At 47.4% G+C, this 6,790-nt stretch overlaps 1 long non-coding RNA gene across 2 annotated transcripts; it reads left to right on the forward strand.

The window, feature by feature from the left end:
- Positions 1-410: 410 nt before the first annotated feature.
- On the forward strand, positions 411-6,431 carry LOC135966700 (uncharacterized). 2 transcript variants are annotated; one of them, XR_010580245.2, is made up of 3 exons: positions 411-864; positions 2,257-2,616; positions 6,027-6,431. It is a non-coding gene; the product is annotated as an uncharacterized lncRNA (long non-coding RNA). The 2 variants fall into 2 exon arrangements; XR_010580246.2 differs by having other exon boundaries at positions 6,030-6,431.
- Positions 6,432-6,790: the final 359 nt, after the last annotated feature.

Raw genomic sequence — 6,790 nt, forward strand, 5'->3', positions numbered from 1 at the left:
AGCACACACCACTGTCAGGCCTCTGAGGCCAAGCTAAGCCATCATATCCCCTGTGACCTGCACGTATACACCCAGATGGCCTGAAGCAACTGAGGATCCACAAAAGAAGTGAAAATAGCCTTAACTGATGACATTCCACCATTGGGATTTGTTTCTGTCCCACCCTAACTGATCAATGTACTTTGTAATCTCCCCTACCCTTAAGAAGGTTCTTTGTAATTCTCCCCACCCTTGAGAATGTACTTTGTGAGATCCACCCCCTGCCCACAAAACATTGCTCCTAACTCCACCGCCTATCCCAAAACCTGTAAGAACTAATGATAATCCCACCACCCTTTGCTGACTCTCTTTTTGGACTCAGCCCGCCTGCACCCAGGTGAAATAAACAGCCTTGTTGCTCACACAAAGCCTGTTTGGTGGTCTCCTCACATGGACGCGCGTGACATTTGGTGCCGAAGACCTGGGACAGGAGGACTCTTTCGGGAGACCAGTTCCCTGTCCTCGCACTCACTCCATGAGGAGATCCACCTAATGACCTCGGGTCCTCAGACTAACCAGCCCAAGGAACATTTCACCAATTTCAAATCGGTTAAGCAGTCTTTTCACTCTTCTCCAGCCTCTCTCACTACCCTTCAATCTCCCTGTCCTTCCAATTCCAGTCTTTTTCATCTCTAGTAGAGATAAAGAAGACACATTTCATCCATGGACCCAAAACTCTGGTGCTGGTCACGGACTCAGGAAGACAGTCTTCTTTTGGTGTTTAATTACTGCGGGGATGCCTGCCTGATTATTCACCCACATTTCACTGGTGTCTGATCACCGCAGGGATGCCTGCCTTGGTCATTCACCCACGTTCCCTTGGTGGTAAGTCAACTGTGGGGATGCTTGCTTTGGCTGCTCACCCACATTGCAGCCCAGGGCTGCTCCCTGCCCCTTCTCCGTGTCTCTACCCTTCTCTTTAAACTTGCCTCCTTCACTACGGGCAACCTTCCACCCTCCATTCCCCCTTCTTCTCCCTTAGCCTGTGTTCTCAAGAACTTAAAACCTCTTCAACTCACACCTGACCTAAAACTTAAATGCCTTATTTTCTTCTGCAATACCGCTTGGCCCCAATACAAACTCGACAGTAGTTCCAAGTGGCCAGAGAATGGCACTTTCGATTTGTCTATCCTACAAGAATTTTTGTCGAAAAATGGGCAAATGGTCTGAAGTGCCTGACATCCAGGCATTCTTTTACACGTTGGTCCCTCCCTAGTCTCTGCTCCCAATGAGACTCATCCAAATCTTTCTTCTTTCTCTCCTGTCTGTTCCTTCAGTCTCCACCCCAAGCTCTGAGTCCTTTGAATCCTTCTTTTCTATGAACTCATCTGACCTCTCCCCTTCTCCCCAGGCTGCTCCTCGCCAGGCCGAGCCAGGTCCCAATTCTTCCTCAGCCTCTGCTCCCCAACCCCTGTAATCTTTCTATTACCTCCCCTCCCCACACCCGGTCTGGTTTACAGTTTCGTTCTAGCTCTCCCCAACCTGCCCAACAATTTCCTCTTAGAGAGGTGGCTGGAGCTGAAGGCACAGTCAGGGTACATGTGCCTTTTTGTCTACCAGACCTTTCCCAAATCAGCCAGCATTTAGGCTCTTTCTCATCTGAACCCGCTAAATATATACAGGAATTCCCATATCTAACTCTGTCCTACAATTTAACCTGGAGTGACCTAAATGTCATCCCAACTTTTACCCTCTCCCCAGATAAACAGGAAATAGTTTTTTCTCTAGCCCAGTCTCATGCTGATAACTGCCAGCTTCACGAGCCAGACCTCCAGGAAGGCATTAGAGCAGTTCCCCGAGAGGATCCCCAGTGGAACTATCAGGCAGATTCCCCAGGTATAGCTAGGCGAGATTACATGGTTTCCTGCCTAGTTGAAGGGCTTAACAAGGCAGCTTACAAAGCTGTTAATTACGATAAATTTAAAGAAACTACCCAAGGTAAAGACAAAAACCCAGCCCAGTTCATGGTTCGCTTAGCAGCAACCCTTAGATGCTTTACCACCCTAGACCCAGAGGGGCCAGAAGGCCGCCCTATTCTTAATATGCATTTTATCACCCAGTGAGCTCCTGACATTAGAAAAAAGCTTCAAAAATTAGAATCTGGCCCTCAAACCCCACAACAGGAATTAATCAACCTCGCCTTCAAGGTGTACAATAGTAGAGAGGAGGCAGCCAGACAGCAACGCATTTCTGAGTTACAGCTACTTGCCTCCACAGTAAGACAACCCACAACCATGTCTCCAGCATATAAGAACTTCAGAACATCCAAGCCAAGGCTCCCAGGCGCTCCTTCAAAACATCCTCATGGACCTTGCTTCAAATGCCAAAAGCCTGGCCTCTGGACCTCAGGATGCCCACAGCCCAGGATTCCTTCTAAGCTGTGCCCTGTCTGTGCGGGCCCCCACTGGAAGTCGGACTGTCTGACTCACATCGCTGCTGCTCCTAAAGCCCGTGGAGCCCAAGCCCAGTGTTCCTTGGCCGACTCCTTCCCAGATCTCCTTGGCTTAGCAGCTGAAGACTGACGCTGCCCAATCGCCTCAGAAAACCCCCCGGACCATCACGGACGCCGAGCTTCAGGTAACTCTTACAGTGTAGGGTAAGTCCGTCCCTGTTTAATCGATATGGGGGCTACCCACTCCACATTACCTTCTTTTCAAGGGCCTGTTTCCCTTGCCCCCATAACTCTTGTGGATATCGATGGCCAAGCTTCAAAACCCCTTAAAACTCCCCCACTCTGGTGCCAACTTGGACAACATTCTTTTATGCACTTTTTTAGTTATCCCCACCTGTCCAGTTCCCTTATTAGGCAGAGACATTCTAACCAAATTATCTGCTTCCCTGATTATTCCTGGGCTACAGCCACATCTCATTGCCACTCTTCTTCCCAACCCAAAGCCTCCTTCACGTCTTCCTCTCGTATTCCCCCCACCTTAACCCACAAGTATGGGACACCTCCACTCTCTCCCTGGCAACCGATCACACGCCCATTACTACCCCATTAAAACCTAATCACCCTAAACACCAGTATCTCATCCCACAACAGGCTTTAAGGGGATGAAAGCCTGTTATCACTCGCCTGCTACAGCATGAGCTTCTAAAACCTATAAACTCTCCTTACAATTCTACCATTTTACCTGTTCAAAAACTGGACAAGTCTTACAGGTTAGTTCAGGATTTGTGCCTTATCAACCAAATTGTTTTGCCTGTCCACCCTGTGGAGCCCAACCCGTACACTCTTTTGTCCTTAACACCTTCCTCCACAACTCACTATTCCGTTCTTGATCTTAAAGAGGCTTTTTTCACTATTCCCCTGCACCCCTCGTCCCAGCCTCTCTTTGCTTTTACCTGGACTGACCTTGACACCCATCAGTCCCAGCAGCTTACCTGGGCTGTGCTGCTGCAAGGCTTCAGAGACAGCCCTCATTACTTCGGCCAAGTTCTTTCTCATGATTTACTTTCCACCCCTCTGCTTCTCACCTTATTCAATATATTGATGACCTTCTACTTTGTAGCCCCTCCTTTGAATCTTCTCAACAAGACACCCTCCTGCTCCTTCAACATTTATTCTCCAAGGGATATCAGGTATCACCCTCTAAAACTCAAATTTCTTCTCCATCCATTACCTACCTCAGCATAATTCTCATAAAAACACATAAAAACACATGTGCTCTCCCTGCCAATCATGTCCGACTGATCTCTCAAACCCCAACTCCTTCTACAAAACAACTCCTTTCCTTCCTGGGCATGGTTGGATACTTTCACCTTTGGATACCTGGTTTTGCCATCCTAACAAAACCATTATATAAACTCACCAAAGGAAACCTAGCTGACCCCATAGATCCTAAATCCTTTCCCCACTCCTCTTTACGTTCCTTGAAGACAGTTTTAGAGACTACTCCCACACTAGCTCTCCCTGACTCATCCCAACCCTTTTCATTACATACAGCCAAAGTGCAGGGCTGTGCAGTCAGAATTCTTACACAAGGATCGGGACTGCGCCCTGTAGCCTTTCTGTCCAAACAACTTGACCTTACTGTATTAGGCTGGCCATCATATCTCCATGCAGCAGCCACCATCACCATAATACTTTTAGAGGCCCTCAAAATTATAAACTATGCTCAGCTCACTCTCTACAGTTCTCACAACTTCCAAAATCTATTTTCTTCCTCATACCTGACACATATACTTTCTGCACCCCCCAACTCCTTCAGCTGTACTCACTCTTTGTTGAGTCTCCCACAATTACCATTATTCCTAGCCTGGACTTCAATCCGGCCTCCCACATTATTCCTGATACCACACCTGTCCCCCATGACTGTATCTCTCTGATACACCTGGCATCCACTCCATTTCCCCATATTTCCTTCTTTCCTGTTCCTCACCCTGATCACACCTGGTTTATTAATGGCAGTTCCACCAGGCTTAATCGCCACACACCAGCAAAGGCAGGCTATGCTATAGTATCTTCCACATCTATCATTGAGGCTACCACTCTGCCCCCACCCCACCCGCCCCACCACTACTTCTCAGCAAGCCGAACCCATTGCCTTAACTCAAGCCCTCACTCTTGCAAAGGAATTACACATCAATATTTATACTGACTCTAAATATGCCTTCCATATCCTACACCACCATGCTGTTACATGGGCTGAAAGAAGTTTCCTCACTACGCAAGGGTCCTCCATTGTTAATGCCTCTTTAATAAAAACTCTTTTCAAGGCCACCTTACTTCCAAAGGAAGCTGGACTCACACACTGCAAGGGCCACCAAAAGGCATCAGATCCCATCACTCAGGGCAACACTTATGCCGATAAGGTAGCTAAAGAAGCAGCTAGCATTCCAACTTCTGTCCCTCATGGCCAGTTTTTCCCCTTCTCATCGGTCACTCCCACCTACTTTCCCACTGAAACTTCCACCTATCAATCTTTTCCCACACCAGGCAAATGGTTCTTGGACCAAGGAAAGTATCTCCTTCCAGCCTCACAGGCCCATTCTATTCTATTGTCATTTCATAGCCTCTTCCATGTAGGTTACAAGCCGCTAACCTGCCTTTTAGAACCTCTCATTTCCTTTCCATCGTGGAAATCTATCCTTAAGGAAATCACTTCTCAGTGTTCCATCTGCTATTCTACTACTCCTCAGGGATTGTTCAGGCCCCCTCCCTTCCCTACACATCAAGCTTGGGGATTTGCCCCTGCCCAGGACTGGCAAATTGACTTTACTCACATGCCCCGAGTTAGGAAACTAAAATACCTCTTGGTCTAGGTAGACACTTTCACTGGATGGGTAGAGGCCTTTCCCACAGGGTCTGAGAAGGCCACCGCGGTCATTTCTTCCCTTCTGTCAGACATAATTCCTCAGTTTGGCCTTCCCGCCACTATACAGTCCGATAACGGACTGGCCTTTACTAGTCAAATCACCCAAGCAGTTTCTCAGGCTCTTGGTGTAGAGTGAAACCTTCATACCCCTTACCGTCCTCAATCTTCAGGAAAGGCAGAACGGACTAATGGTCTTTTAAAAACACACCTCACCAAACTCAGCCTCCAACTTAACAAAAAGGACTCTGTCAAGAATAGAGCCCAAAAACTCGCCAGCCAAGCAAATAATTACGCTGAACCCCCTTGGACACTCTCTAATTGGATGTCCTGGGTACTCCCAATTCTTAGTCCTTTAATATCTATTTTTCTCCTTCTTTTATTCGGACCTTGTGTCTTCCGTTTAGTTTCTCAATTCATACAGAACTGTATCCAGGCCATCACCAATTATTCTACACAACAAATGCTCCTTCTAACAACCCCACATTATCACCCCTTGCCCCAAAATCTTTCTTCAGTTTAATCTCTCCCACTCTAGGTTCCCACACTGCCCCAATCCCACTCAAGCAGCCCTGAGAAACATCACCCATTATCTCTCCATATCACCCCCAAAAATTTTCGCTGCCTCAACACTTCACCACCATTTTGTTTTGTTTTTCTTATTAATATAAGAAGACAGGAATGTCAGGCCTCTGAGCCCAAGCTAAGCCATCATATCCCCAGTGATCTGCACGTATACATCCAGATGGCCTGAAGCAACTGAAGATCCACAAAAGAAGTGAAAATAGCCTTAACTGATGACATTCCACCATTGGGATTTGTTTCTGCCCCACCCTAACTGATCAATGTACTTTGTAATCTCCCCTACCCTTAAGAAGGTTCTTTGTAATTCTCCCCACCCTTGAGAATGTACTTTGTGAGATCCACCCCCTGCCCACAAAACATTGCTCCTAACTCCACCGCCTATCCCAAAACCTGTAAGAACTAATGATAATCCCACCACCCTTTGCTGACTCTCTTTTTGGACTCAGCCCGCCTGCACCCAGGTGAAATAAACAGCCTTGTTGCTCACACAAAGCCTGTTTGGTGGTCTCCTCACACGGACATGCGTGACAACCACTATACTCAGCTAATTCTTATTTTTTTATTTTTTATGGAGACAGAGTCTCACTATATTCAAGTCCAGGCTGGTTTCAAATTCCTGGGCTCAAACAATCCTCCTACCCTAGCCTCCCAAAGTGCTGGGATTACAGGCATGAGCCACTGTGTCTGGCCCAGCTTGTCTGATCTGAAACGTTCCCTTGCCCCATTTTAAGATTTGAGAATGCAAGTGTCATGAAAGCTTCTCATCAGAGGCCTGGATCCTCCAGGTACCAGACCCCATGTATCCAGGAGGATCCCACTTAGGAGCCCAGGCAGCCCAAGGGCTTCTGAGA

This window comes from Macaca fascicularis, chromosome 13 (assembly GCF_037993035.2).
Source record: "Macaca fascicularis isolate 582-1 chromosome 13, T2T-MFA8v1.1".
Classification (NCBI taxonomy): domain Eukaryota; kingdom Metazoa; phylum Chordata; class Mammalia; order Primates; family Cercopithecidae; genus Macaca; species Macaca fascicularis.